The sequence below is a fragment of the Aptenodytes forsteri genome, unplaced genomic scaffold (assembly GCF_000699145.1).
Source record: "Aptenodytes forsteri isolate BGI_AS27 unplaced genomic scaffold, ASM69914v1 Scaffold38, whole genome shotgun sequence".
Taxonomy (NCBI): domain Eukaryota; kingdom Metazoa; phylum Chordata; class Aves; order Sphenisciformes; family Spheniscidae; genus Aptenodytes; species Aptenodytes forsteri.
The window spans coordinates 166,754-172,163 of record NW_008795704.1 but is presented as its reverse complement, the minus strand read 5'-3'; the positions used below and the strand labels follow the sequence as shown (position 1 = coordinate 172,163).

The 5,410-nt window shown below is 38.7% G+C and overlaps 2 protein-coding genes across 3 annotated transcripts in view; both read left to right on the top strand.

The window, feature by feature from the left end:
- Positions 1-2,269: 2,269 nt before the first annotated feature.
- The window catches only part of RBM12 (RNA binding motif protein 12), a 9,333-nt gene continuing 6,192 nt past the window's right edge, over positions 2,270-5,410 (top strand). Inside the window, exon 1 of one of the 2 annotated variants that reach the window (XM_009283238.1) lies at positions 2,270-2,353. The gene's annotated coding sequence lies outside the window, so the exon portion shown is untranslated. The remainder of the gene's footprint in view (positions 2,354-5,410) is intronic. The other variant, XM_009283239.1, reaches the window with a different exon arrangement.
- Positions 2,289-5,410, top strand: part of CPNE1 (copine 1) — a 41,611-nt gene continuing 38,489 nt past the window's right edge. Inside the window, exon 1 of the mRNA XM_009283240.2 lies at positions 2,289-2,353. The gene's annotated coding sequence lies outside the window, so the exon portion shown is untranslated. The remainder of the gene's footprint in view (positions 2,354-5,410) is intronic.

Sequence of the window (5,410 nt, the reverse complement as noted above, 5' to 3'; positions counted from 1 at the left end):
GCGCGGGAGGAAGCGGCGCGGGGCCGGTGCCGGCGGGGCTCGTCCCGGGGGTGCTCCGCGGGGCGCCGGCGGCTGCTCCTCGCCCGGCCCCGGGGGAGGAAGCGAGGCAAACGCTCTGCGCTTCGCGGGGAGGAAGGTCCCTGGTGCCTGCGGCGCTGCCACCGCTCGTCGGGGTTACCCTGTAAACACCAGTGAAGTTGCCATGCAGTAACGTAGTGCTCTTCTCCACTAATAAATACCAGCTCTATACCAAAAAAAACACCCACAAAGAAAAACCTAAACCAAAAAAAAACCCCAAAACAACCTAGTGTTGAAGTGGGTCCCAGAAGTACACCAGGAGTCTGTGCGAGCTTTCTTTCGAAAAAACTCTTGACTCTGGTTTTACTCACTCTTAAACTTATCCACTCTTCTTGGTGATTTTCTTACCCACTTCGATCTGCTGTGCTTAGGCAGAAAAATAAGCAGGTTTCCTCGGTGGACTCCTCTTAAGGTTGTTTCATCGGCTGGTTTGTGTCCTGTGGGTGGGGGCCTTTTTTTGTGTCCAGTGGATGGTGGTCCTTTAGCTGATAGGGTGTTGTGGAGAGTCTCTCTCATGAAGTCCCAGAGGTGTGGTGTTGGCGTTGTGTGGGAGCAGCTGTGCCTTAGTCAATGTTTGCCTAGTTAATATGCTCTTGCTCATTGGGTTGATTGGAAAGGATGTCTTTACCTATGAGAGTGATGGATGGTTTTCTTTAAAGTTGAGAGATTTGAGACGTGCAAACGAAAGTAGACGGTGTTTGGTGGAAAGGTTAAACATAGTAGAGTGGAGTTTTGCACCTTTTCTGAAGAATGCTGCTTGGTTTTGTTTATGTTGTTTCACATTATAGCGTGTTGTCTTAGTTCACTGCAAATCTTCAGCTTGTTTTCAGTGTTGTGAAGAGGAACATATGCAACGCTGTGGTTGCTATACTGGAAATACATCAAATGATTTGGGTTTTTCTTCCAAATGGAGAGTTCCTTGTGCATGAAAGATCTGTCTGCTTCTTGAAGCAGGTGTGTTTTTGCATGAAACTGTTTTTCAGGTGATTACATTCTTTTTCCTGCATTGTAAACTACTGTTTGACATTGCTAGATACGAAAGCATATAGTTGAATCCTTCTAATATAGGATTGCTTGTTTCTCTTTAAAGGTCTAATAAAAAAAAAAAAAGGTGGTCTCTTCCTAAATGCATTTGCCATTTTAATATAAGTCTGAAGAGTGTAGTTGTATCTTTCTCACTTATAAGTCTGCTGTTAATGTCCTGGAAGATCTGTGAATATCTGTGTTTGTTTTAATTCCCTCTGTTAGGGAGTTTGTGGATGGTTTGGTAGTACTTCTTTCTCTTAAGTTCACTTCGGTAATGATGCTTATAACTGAAAATGTCTTGTTTGGGTTGTGTGAGGAGGAGGCAGTTATTTGTTCTTAGTGTGATTAATTCCTGGATAGTTTTCCAAAGAATCACAATTTTAGTATGAGATGGTCTACTAAGCAATGAAAGAGCAAGGGTTTTCTATCCCTTCCTTAAATAGAAAATACATATGTTGCCACTTAAAATGTTTGGCTCTTTTGTCAAGTTGTAATCCCAGGAAGACAACTTTTATACAAGGATGAAAAAAATGGGCATTTGATCAGGATTTGGATAATGAAGTGACAGATTACAACTGAAAATACAGTATCTCGATGGGGAGTTCTTACTGTGTGCTCTGTAGAGGTGACTGCCAAGAGGTGGCTGTGAAATATCACTTAGTTTCACCAGTTTGTGTGACTCCTGAAGAATTCTTCACATGCAGCTATAGGGAGGTTTTCTGAGGTGCGGTTATGTTGCTTTGTTCAAGTAAGAAGATGCACAGTTGGAGGAAGGAATATCATTATTGATGGAGCAAGGTTTTGTTAAAATTCAGGGTTTTCAAGTATTTAATTCTTGCTCTTTGCCTTTGAAAGAGTGATTTGTCCACCTATTGGTGATGGGAAAATTTGAAAGATTCTTTGAATGTTTTCTGGTTCTTTTTATATTCTTTGTGGAAGGCATATTCATGTCTTGAAACCATACAAAAACTGTGCAGTGCAATTACTGACAAGTCATACAGGGATAATGTAAGAGTGCATTTTCTAATACTCTTGTGGTTGTTGTGTGTTCCAGTGCCTTGTGGTGGTTGCAGGTTTGAACTTTCTATATATACAGTTCTTTGTGGACTGTTACTGCTGTTGTGTTGCCTGCATTGATTTTTGCCTCCATTTATTCTTTATTGCAGTCTAAAAGTTGGTTTTAATTGGTTGCCCACAGGATTGGCTTGGCTTCTGCTACTTGTTAAGAAAAAAACATCTGTCTTTGCAGGTAAGAGCCTTTGAATTGAAGACTTCTTTATATGCATATTGAGTATATCTTAAGAATATTTGAAGCTTGTGGAATCTGTGAATTGGTATCAAAACACTTAGGTCAAATAATCTATAGTAGTGTCTTTACTTTGATTCCCACTGGTGATGGTGGTTCTGGCAATGTTGTTCTCGTAAACAGAATTTTCTGCCAAACTAATGTTTTGTTGTTTCATCAGCATGTGGTAGTCCGGAACACTCTCCCAGTTATTTTGCACTGTTGGAAAATGTAGCTACTTTGCTGCAGGCCACAGGTCTACATGTTTCTAACTATTGGAGTTTAGAAGTGTACAGTAATGGGTTCTAATTAGGTTTTGCAGCATTTAAAGGGATCAGATAGGTTTAAATTAGCTCAGAGATGACTATCTTAATCTAGCAGGTTGATTTTAGCCTTTTAAAAAAAAAAAAAAAGCAAAACCATAGTCTGCAGTTTTAACTTTTGCTAGGCAGTCTCAGCCTGGATACTTAAAATTCTTCCTACAGTACCAATGTTATTCCAGTTCTTAGTCTTTGTCCAAGAATTGCCAAATATGTTGTGTGTGTATGTACTGCGTGGGTATTGTACTTCAATACTCCCCAGGGACTATGTTGAATCTTCTAAACTGTTCTTAATTTGAAGTATGCATACATCTTACAAGGCTAGTCTGGTGTTTTTATCAATTTATGCATATGACCCAAATTCTGCTTATTTTACTGACTAGCACATAGATAGGAGAAGTAATATTGTCATCTTGTACGCCTTTTTGCAGTGCAACATCAACATTTTTTAAAGACGTTACTGTCAAGACACATAAACATGCTGTTCATGCTCATCAAATGAGTTGAATCAGATTGATTGTCGGTAGCTCTTTACTCTCCGTTTTTGATCTCTGCTTGCTAATGGGGTGGCTTGTCCATAGTACAACTCTAGGTTTGTGCTTCTGGTCTCTCCAAAAATATACCAAACACACAAAATGACAACAAAACCCACTTTTGCCTTAAAGTACCTTTTTGTACAGGGGGAAAAGCAGGCAGCCTGAGACACCTCTTAACACCTCTAACAGCCCAACAAAAAGCCTTTCAATGCATACTTAACAGGCATGTAGCCTGTTCTGTGTCTGAAGCTAATGTTGCCTCTGCATATATATTGATCTTTACAAGTGAACAGTGAAATATTTGAGCAGGCTTTGCTTTTTCATTAGTTGGAAAATTTGAGTGAGTGAGTTATTGTCTCCTAAGTGTGTTTTTGAAAAAATCTGACTTGAGCGCTTCAAAATGTGAGATTTGGCCCTTTTGGTCCTTGTGATTTTTCTTTAAATCACAGAAGCAAAACTAATACTTTGTTAAAGCACTGAAATCCTGAAAAATTTGAAGCGGTTATGTTTTGAGCTGACAAAATATTTTTTTGCCAAAAATATTTGATGGAGTAAAGTCCTTAAAATTCTTTTTATTCATACCATGCTACTGTTAGCTCTTGCTTAATAGCAAGCATTTGCTTAATATCATGGAATTAACTACGCTAAGGTCATTGCAGCTAATTTTTCTAGCAACTATATGCCTAAGCAGCTGTTTGGGGTTTTTTGTCGATAGTGATTTAGTGGACCTAAGTAGAATACTTAGTAACAAAACTTCAAGATATCTCTTAGCATTTATAATGAAGTTTTGAATTAGTGCAAGATTGAAACACTTGTGTTATCCCAGAAGTTATGTAAATGTTCAAATGCTTGAACTCTTAAGAATTCTTTTGTGACTTTATCTGTTAATTTGTCTTCTGGGCTGGATTCATGGAATCATTAGTAAACACAGTTATCTAGCAGGTGTCAGTTCTGATAAAGAGTATATGATGTTCTAAACCAGCAGATCTGAGCAGAAAAACCTTCCCAAGTTGCCTTTGTTCAACTAATGGCCATATCAGATTGTCATCCCTTTTGCATTAGTAAGGAAGTAACTAAAAGTAATCTCCCATTTAACACAAGAAACTTCAAATGTCTAACTCCTGATGCATAAAAATTTCTGAATCTAATTTCTTTCTATAATAGGTAATAGAGAAAATGCAAACCTCCTAGCAAGATTTGCTGTTAGTATTATTTTAGTTTTCAAAGCATAGGTGCAAGAACAGGGATGCTTTTGTACTGCTCGCTTGCCTCAGGATCATCTAATTTGAAAGCAATCCTTTAGCATAATCTAGTAAACTTTGGTTTTACAATCCCCTTTAGTATGGCTTCCTTAAATAGGTAGAATTTTCATTTTAACTTTAGTTTCAGAGATTGCTATCAATGTTAGGCAAATTAAAAAAAAAAATCTACAGAATCATTGAAAAATACTGCTGTTTTAAAACAGTGCAAAAAGTCTATGTGCTTTCTTAGATGTGTACATAGCATAGATAGTTCTTATTTTGACCTGTTTTTTCACATGGGCCAGTTATTTTGCTGTTGGAAAATGACTGGGCAATAAACTTTATTCTCAAGTTAAATGTAAGTGTCACTATAAGAGATAAATGCAAGATGTTGCTTTTGTTATCTTGCCATGGAGATGGGAAAGTTGCTTTTAAAAAAATAATCCCTGAGGCTTAGTATATGTTCTTTCTGTTGCTGCCATCCCTTGGTGGAGTAGGGGTTTTCTTAGCGGTATGTACAGCTAGATTTTTTTTTTTTAGACCACCTCATCTTCATCTTGCAAGTTCCAGTCTCTCTTTCAAGGCAGCGTAGCAAGGAATTGGACATTCATTCACAGTGGCTAGAGCAGCAGAGCTGACTTTGTGCCAGTGGGCTTGTCTACTGTTCCCTTGAGGGAGAAAGGTCCTCCACACTTTTCTGGTGTTAAGTGGATGTGGGCCAATGCCCTTTTTTAATACCCCAGTATGTTGCTTGAGTTTATTAGCGTATGGAAGGGGTTAGCTCTGGTTTATTGGGCAACAAAACAAAATACTTAAGTACCCATTTGAGTAATCTGAAGTTCCATCATGCAAACAAAAGGATTGCTTCTTCTACGGGGGGGGGGGGGGGGGGACACTGTCCCTCGTTTTTTCCTTTCGAAACTA